This window comes from Salarias fasciatus, unplaced genomic scaffold, assembly GCF_902148845.1.
Source record: "Salarias fasciatus unplaced genomic scaffold, fSalaFa1.1, whole genome shotgun sequence".
NCBI classification, from domain to species: Eukaryota; Metazoa; Chordata; class Actinopteri; order Blenniiformes; family Blenniidae; genus Salarias; species Salarias fasciatus.
In genome coordinates, this window is record NW_021941268.1 from 70634 (window position 1) to 79399 (window position 8766).

Sequence of the window (8766 nt, forward strand, 5' to 3'; positions counted from 1 at the left end):
AATAGTATGAATGTAAAGACAAAAACCACTAAAAACACAAAGATTAAGAAATACATAGTGAACTATCATAAATAAACATGAAGTATACACACATGGCAGCTGTGGGTGTCTTGGTAGAGTGTCTGCCCTGTCAATAGGAAGGTTGCAGGTTTGATTCCCCATCTCCCAATATCCCCCTGTAGCGGTGAGTGAACACAGCGGCTCACAGATGGGATGAGAGAGGCAGAACAGCTAAGTATTTTTGCATATGAATAAAAAGACGGAGAGTCCTGGAGGTGACTGACCCACACACACGTGCACGTGTGCGTGGGCGTGCCTGTGTGTAAAGTGTGTGTGTGGTTTCTTGTCCTTCCTGGGCCCCCGCTCAGACATTCTGCTGCTAATAGGGACGGTGGGAGTGAGTGTCCATACATATATGTGTGTGTGTGTGTGTGTGTGCATGTGTGTGTGTGTGTGTGTGTGTGTGTGTTTATGTGGACATAGCCCTTGCCTGACCGTGGCCCCGTCCAAGTCTTAGCATGCTCATTTATAGCCAAGCAGCCCATCAATCTTAATAGAAGAGAGAAGTGCAAAGAGCCGATGAAACGCCAGACATGATCACTATTCACTCTATGAGGGCAAGGAGAGGGGGCGGAGCCAACCGGGGGGAGGGCGGCGGCGGCGGCGGCTGGGGGCGAGGGAGTGAAAGTGAGGAGGGAGGGAGTCAGGGAGGGGAAGAAGGATGGGGTGAGAAAGAGAGAGGTCACAACTTGTTTATCCTTGTTTGCGATAATAATGATCTGATACTCGTGCTCTGGCCTGAATTGCTCTCTGTGAGTGACGGCGGGCCGAGCCACGCAAAAAACTGCTGAGCAGCCAAAGTGTGTGAGAACACATGTCTCGTGACGCTTCCCGTATAGAATCACAGTCAGTAACGGGCGAGTTTTCCTATAATCAAGGTTCCAAAAGTTTGGAAGTGCTTGGTGGAAAGGCTGACGAGCACATGCTGTATCAGCGGCGGAGCTGGAAGGGTCACATGCTGGGCGTCAGATCACACTGTGCTCTGAGACCCGGGCCTGGAATGGAGCAGTGTGTGTGTGTGTGCGTGTGTGTGTGTGTGTCGGTGGGGGTAGGAACACTGCTGAGAGGTGGGGACGGGTAAGAGGATATTTGGCAATGTGCTGCGAGGCTGTGCTGACACAGGACACTGCGTCTTCATACAACAACAGAGCGACGACTCCGACGGGCGCAAGGTGCAGAAGGGATCGGTTCAGTCTGCTGTGTTCAACATGCCGGCGTGCATTACTGGACAACGCAGGGGCGGTGCACTGGAATATAATGAAAACATCGCTGTCACAACAGACAGGGTGTGTGTGTGTGTGTGTGTGTGTGTGTGTGTGTGTGTGTGTGTGTGTGTAAACAGTATCACAGATTAGTTTTAATCAGTCATCACTAAGAAAAATCACACAATCAGAACACAATTTGAAACTCACTGCAAAGCATTGTGTGAAGTTTGTTACCTACTCACAATCTGGCAGGCTGACACACGTTTCTGTCTCTTACATACATTTTGTGTATATGTTACGTTTATTTTACACACATTTTGCCTACATTTTCTATGATTGCTTGCAGCACGGTGTGACTGGACGGAGCGCTAAGCCCTCAAAAGCACTGGAGTGTCACAGAGAATGAATAAGAAGAAAAGATAATACTTCAGATGATCTGTCACAGAGGTTCATGAAAGCAAAATATAAGAAAACTTTATTATAAAGTCTAAAAATAAAAGTTGTGGGGAGCCAGCTGAAGAAAACTAAATGATCACAGAGACAGGCAGAGTCCATTCGAACCTCCTTCTCTATTTATTTATTTATTTACAAACCATCTTAATCAGTTGGTTTAAGATTTTTTTTTAAATTCCATTGCACATTGTATATAGGCTAATATATTACCATTAACGATCTGTAACTCAAAGTAAGCCTTTAACTTTGTGAAGGCAGATGCCATTTATTGATTGTAAATGTTAATTTGCATCCTGTGCATAGATCCCCTTCTGTGCAAACGATACACAGTTTGCACCCATTTATATGCAAACAAACAAAAAAACAGGCCAAAATATTGATGGTGGCTTTTCATTGTGATATATAAATATAGCAACATGCTGAAAAAAAACTGATATAATTTCCAATAAACTTGAATCAGTCCTCGTTTAGGTTTTGTATAATAAGTCTTATCTTTTATGCAGATTAGGGACATTTTGCTTAATATTTATTTATCAAATCATGGAAAAATATAAATTCGTGCAATAGCAGAACAAAAAAATATATGTATTCTTGACCTTTTTTGATTCAAAATTAAAATAACAACTTGGATTGATTGGTGAAAAAAGTAGCGCTTGATTTATCTTATTTTTGGATGAGATGTGTTCACTTGTTGGACTATTAGGCGAGATAAATCAAGCTCACATCAAAGCAGTTCAAATATTTAAAATCATATTCATGTCTTGTATATTTTGCCTGTAGGTCTGAAAGCCGGGACCACAGAGGGCAGCGCGGCGAGGTGAACCTGGGAACGCCTGCAACAGCTGTGAGAAACCATCAGATCTGCCATTCCTCACACTTCAACAGCCAACAAGAGAGCGATTTATGACGGCCGGGAGAGAGGGAGAAAAAGAGACGGCGAAAAGAAAGAAAAAAAACCAGGACAGACAGGGGAGAAGGAGACATAAACAGAGAGAACGGAGGAGAAAGAGTGAAATAAACACAGAAAAGAAGATGTGGAGTTGAAAGGAGATGCGATAAAGGGAAGCGACGTGCGAGGAAGAGAAGACGAGACGGCAGTGAGACCCGCTGAGAGGGACAGATGGCTGACTAAGACACTAAGTAAAGAGGAGACGTGGCAGGAGCTTTAAAGTCTATTAAAAGACATCAACATGCTACAGTTACACATGATTTGAAAGGGGGACGCGTAAAAGTGCTCTCACTGGCAAAATGGCTTCAGGATCGTGCTTTAGCCAGCGATCAGTCACCGCGGGCCTGAAGCCTGCGTCTCCACTTCTACCAAAACGTGGAAACTTCCCCGAACGATCAGACGGGATTCCCGTCACTGCAGGTGTGGCTGATCCCCCCCGCCGTCCAGGTGGGGCAGGACGCCCTGCGACCTGACAGTGCCTGAAAGACGTTTTCCTGCTGCAGTTCACACACTCCCTCCACACACTGCTCCGTCTGCTGGTCTTGTCTGCGGAGGGCTGCTGGTGTGAACATTTCGTTTATTTGGTCTTTTAATACAAGCTGACCCCTGTCCCCTGCTCGGTGTGTGTGCATGTGTGTGTGTGCATGTGTGTGTGTGTGTGTAGGTCCGGGGAGCAGTCTCCCATGACAACTACGTCAACGACCCGGAGACGGTGTCAACAGAGGACCACACCGCACAAGGAGCGGGAGAAAACACACGCACGCACACACACACACGCATATACACAAATAAACTTTAGCGTGCATATATCCCACATAGCACATAGTGTGTGTGTGTGTGTGTGTGTGTGTGTGTTTATATGTGTTTTGGTCTTGAGGAAATCTTCAGCATGTCTTGAGATGGATCCCCGGGGCTCTCGCTGGGCTCTGATTGGCCGGCGGGTCTGCGGTGTTTGTTTTCCACAGCGACAGAGCTGTCACTGCCTCCTACCACCCAGGTAGAGCGAGCTGTCAATCAGTCGGGCGGGCGGCCCACCGCACGCAGACCCCGCCGCAACCAATCCGGCTGCTCACAAGTAGGTTGTGCCGAAAGGCAATCAAACTTTAAAAACCGAGTGAAGGAAAATGGTTTTAGGGGGTTTCTGCATGAAGTCAAAGGAACAAGCTATTGCTTAATAACCGTTTTCATAGCTGGATCAACGCAGGCGTTAATCAGAGCGCTAAACTTGCACATGTCAGCATCATTTTCAGTGTATTCTTTACTCGGGAAAATTTTACTGCTTTTTTTTTTTTTGCATTTTCGCTTCAGAAAAGCTTCGAATTTCCACGCAACATTCATGTTGTGAGGCCTAAACGTGTGAATGTGTTCGGCTGGCTCTCTGCGTTTGCCCCCCTGACGGACTGGTGGTGACCTTTGACAGGGCGTGCGCTGGAGTCTGCTCCACACTCCCCCAGCCCCAAGCATCACAGAGTCGTTTAAAAGTTGGATGAATGGAGGTGTTTTCGCAAATTCCTAATTTACGGCTTATTATAACCGCATCGATATATCAGCTCACAAATGCTACGAAAAAACTGACGTGTGGGCCACGCATTGAGTTTTTGATTAATCGTGTTTTATTAATATCCAAAAGTCCATCATATTAGCTGCGTTTAAGAAAATAATAATTTATGCCTTCGACCGAACTCGTTACACTTTGAAGTTTTCCACAAAAGTGATCCTGCTGCTGTGACAAATAATAGGAAGTACCATAAAATCTAAGAATGGAGCCTTTTCTATTTTGGAGTTGAGGCGTATCTGGAGGCGATGAAAAGCAGATGTAACACAATATAGAAGTCAGGGTCTCGCCGAGCAATGTCACACAACCAGGACAGTCACATGCTCGCAAAAATAGCCGGGCGGGCACGTGTGTTTAGAGAAGGTAAACCAGAGAGACAAGAACAAGGGTGTTATTCACTTCCAGCAGATATTCCAGCTTTGAGGAGGACAGACACACGGAGTCCGGTTCTGAATGGAAGCCGCATGAAATCTGAGCCGATCACAGTAAACTTGAAATCCTGGGAGCGTTGAAAATGTGTCCTCCTTCGAGCCGGATTTGAACCAGCGACCTAAGGATGCCTGTGTGAGTCACTCTACAGTCCTCCGCTCTACCAACTGAGCTATCGAAGGGGCTGCTGGAGGTGGTTTGCACCGGTCAGAACGACCTTATCGGGAGTTCAGCGGCGTTTGAACACAGCGTCGGGAGAACCGACCAGCTGAGACTCTGCACAGTGACCAGAAGGCTTTTCTAAACATTTCCATACAATGTGTGTGCATAACTGCTGCATGCTTGTGTGTGTGTGTGTGTGTGTGTTAATCCCTGTCCTTGCTCAGCAGTCACACACTCCAGTGTGCGCACGTCGAGCGCTTTGCTCCCCGCGGGCTACAGTAGCGCCGCCGCCGCGTCTGTGTGAATACAGTAAAGCCTCGTCACTGTAATCAGCGATCAATACCGGCGACCGGAGCCCGATCATCAATACCGTCCCATCTGCCAAAGCAAATAAACGCCACATGCCGGACGGGCAGCCGCTCTGACGCTCAGCGACGGCGTGGAGGCAGGCCTCTGATGTACCTGACTGCGGCACACAGGTCGACGGTTACGAAGGCGTCATTAATGCGCCGGGCCGGATGCCGCTGTGACCTCTCCCTTTTCAGGCCTGACCCCTGCAGATGACCCTGGAGAGGGATTAGTCCCTGATACGCCTAATTAACCCCACAGCACAGCGCTCCCACTCAGAGCAGCAGACTCTCCTCCCCGCCGCCACGCTCCGTCCCGGACACGTTCGCACTCATCGCTTTGCTTCAGTTTGGGTTCAGCGGATTTCAAAATCATCCGTCAGTCTCAATGAAGCAGAAAGAAAATTCTGTGTCACAACTTGGAATTTTAGCCACTGAAGCAACCTCAGTCTGAAGCCTTCAAGAAATCTGCTTCTTAAGTTTAGAGACACCCTATCCACCCTGACGCTTCCCCGGCCCCAGCTAACCCCTCCGTAATCCTGACGAAGCCTAAACAAGCGTATTTTGACTGCAGGGTTTGCAGGGAGGAAACAGAGGTTGGATTTCCACCATTCAAAACCGACAAAAACATCCACGGCGAAAACCTGCGGAAATGAGCCCGTTAACATAACACACATTTAGACTCGCGCTGCGGTCGGAGGAAAAAAGAAAGGATGACTAATCAGATCGCACTGAGTGCAAGCTGGTAGAGAAAGACAAAAAAAAAAAACTATTTACAAAGCAAGTTAAAAACTTAATGATTCAAAGAATGAGTTATACTGAGAATCAGTGACATTTCCGGAGTATGAGGAAAACTAAGTTTGGACCAAGCGCCACATTTAATTGACAGACTCGGTGTATTTTGTAGATTTTCCAAGAGGGGATGGATGAATTGTTCCTTTTAATCCGTGTAAAGAGTGCTTCTCTTTTTAAAAACAGCTTTGTGAAACGGCTGAACAGCCACAACAGGCCGGACTGAGAAATCCAGACTGAGAAACCTGACTGTGACGGCTGGATTTGTTTGTAGCTTCAGAAGCTCAGTCAATGATGAATTATGGGGCTGGTTTCTTTCAGTTGGTAATTATGTTTCGGTATCACAATCACTTCGTTTTCGAATCACTATTGGGTCCAAAAAGGACTTTTAGAGGTAAGTCGGGAAGTTCTGCTTTTATCTATTTAGAAAAAAAAAATAAACTAGGGGTATCAAACATGAGGCCCGTGGGCCAAAACCAGCCTGCAAGAGGCTCCAATCTGGCCCACCACACCACCAAGTAAATCATTTAAAGAAATATATTGTTTTTTGAACAGATTTCTTCACAGCAACACTGAAAACCGAGCTGACATCTGAAAGACGCTGCAATGAAAAATAGGCACCTCAATACAAAAATGTAAACTAGCTTTAGCCTCAAATCCACCAGGACACGTTTTTATGACATTTCACTGTATTTTGCACCAGAAGATATAATTAGAATCGGCCTAATGTTGCGACTGTGGTAAATTTTGGTAGTAATTCCTTGTTTTTTGTGAAAATATATACATTTCCATGTGCTGCACCAAAACAAAGAAACACTGTTAACATGCCTTCATGTCCGGCCCGTTTAAGCTGCATATGACCCTGAAATAAAATGACTTTGACACCCCTGTTCCCTACGGTTTGTTTCTGAATTGTGGCTAAAAAACACAGATTTAAAACATCACAACCTGGTTTACTCCTGTAAATTTCAGATCAATAAATATCCTGAAGATACTTATTTACACCATGAGTAAGAGAACGTCCAGATTAGTTTGCGGTCACTCAGAACACTGAAAGCAAAGCCGTGCAAGACTTGTTTCAAGACTTCAGGAAGGGGTTTTGAAATGCTGTAAACTTGCAAATAGTCACTGAAACCTCGACATAGCCGCGTTTTGAACTCTGAACCGCCGGACTGTTTGTGTTTGCTGACACCTAATATCGGCTTGCTCATCAGATTTAGGTGCGAAGGAATCCCTGCGCCAGCTAAAACGCTCGCCGAGGTCCCCGTTTATAATCCCAAGTCCCACGCATCCACACATACGGTACGCTATGTAAAGCATCCCGGGTCCGGCTCACACCGCGCAATTTGACACCGACTACGAAACAGTTGCACAGAACCAGACACTCTATTTGCAGGTTACCAAGCAACGTATCTGCCAGCTCTGATTTTTAACAGGCTGCCTAATGGGCGCACGTTATATTTAGTTGGCTTAAGATACTATTCCTCTTCAGATTTACGAGACATATACTAACTCTGACTAACTCCCATCCTGTTCACACCTCCTTAGCTCCTGCTTACATGGATATATATGCGTGCACATGCGTGTCTCGGCGCTGCTGCTTCTCGCAGGGATTCTTGCCGGTCCCATGTTGGCACGAACTTAAAGACCGAGAGAGCAGAAGCCTTTATAGCGCGTAAAGTATGGAAGGAAAAAGGACATTATCTAAATGTTATTAAAAAAAAAAGTGCCCCAAAGAAGAAATCAGCCTTGTCCTTCACACATCAGCTTCACTGTATATGTGTGTGTGTGTGTGTGTGTTATCATCCCCTCGCAGAGGAGACTTATCGGCACCTCCCACCCGCCACAACGTTTCCCAGCTGTATCATTTTGATAAGTGAGTGGCTGTGAATGCGCGGCTTTGTCCGGCCGGCCGGTATGGAAAGCATATGAGCGCGCGTCTGTGTTTGTGTAAGCCATCGCACTGAAGGGCGCACAGGTGTGAAGGTGTGAAGGAAATGAAATAAACCGCCCCCAAACGCTTCAGCGTGTGTGTGTGTGTGTGAGCGTGTGACCCTGCGTACCTGATACTGAAGCTCTCACACTCTCACAATACCATCTGACAAATACAGTGAGTACAATCACACGTTCCAGCCCAGAATGGCATTCTGGGAACATCTTTCTTCGATGACGAGAACGTTACAAACGGATTTAAACTGATTTCTTTGATATGATCACCGACATGAAGAGAGGGATCAGTATCCCAGCAGAGACAGGGCACGGAGGACAGGAGTTGTTGGGGTGGGGGGTATGTGGGGTGTGTGGTGTGTGTGTGTGTGTGTGTGTGGGGGGGGGGGGGGGGGGTAGTTACAGGCATCCAGAGAGCAGGACAGATGGTTAGACACTGGTCAGGGTTACAGAGCAAAAGGCTGTAAAACAGATATGAGAAAACCATGTGTGTGTGTCACCTTGGAATGCACGCACGCCCTCGCACAGTTGCACACGTACATGCACTCTTACACTTGTGCATTTTGTGCGTGATGAAGGGGAGGACCTGCGAGCAAGAGGAGAAACACATCCACTCTCAGAAATGGAAATTCTCTGGATTGTTCACTTATGCAAATAGGTCAGGGCTCTCACACCAACCTTAAAGAAACTGCAATTCAGGGAACCGAAAACAAAAGCATGGCATTGAAAAAAATTTAATGAGAGAGACAGATTTAGAATACTGTAATGACGTTTGGAACTTAAAGGGAGGTGATACCCTGAAATATCAGGGCCAAGAAAAGTCCTGGGGTCATGGGACTGACAGCTGACAGCGTTATCGGTGTTTAG

The 8766-nt window shown here is 46.5% G+C and overlaps 1 non-coding gene across 1 annotated transcript; it reads right to left on the reverse strand.

The window, feature by feature from the left end:
- Nucleotides 1-4744: 4744 nt before the first annotated feature.
- Nucleotides 4745-4833, reverse strand: trnay-gua (transfer RNA tyrosine (anticodon GUA)). The gene is given in 2 exon segments: nt 4745-4780; nt 4797-4833. It is a non-coding gene; the product is annotated as a tRNA-Tyr (tRNA).
- Between the last annotated feature and the right edge of the window lie 3933 nt (nt 4834-8766).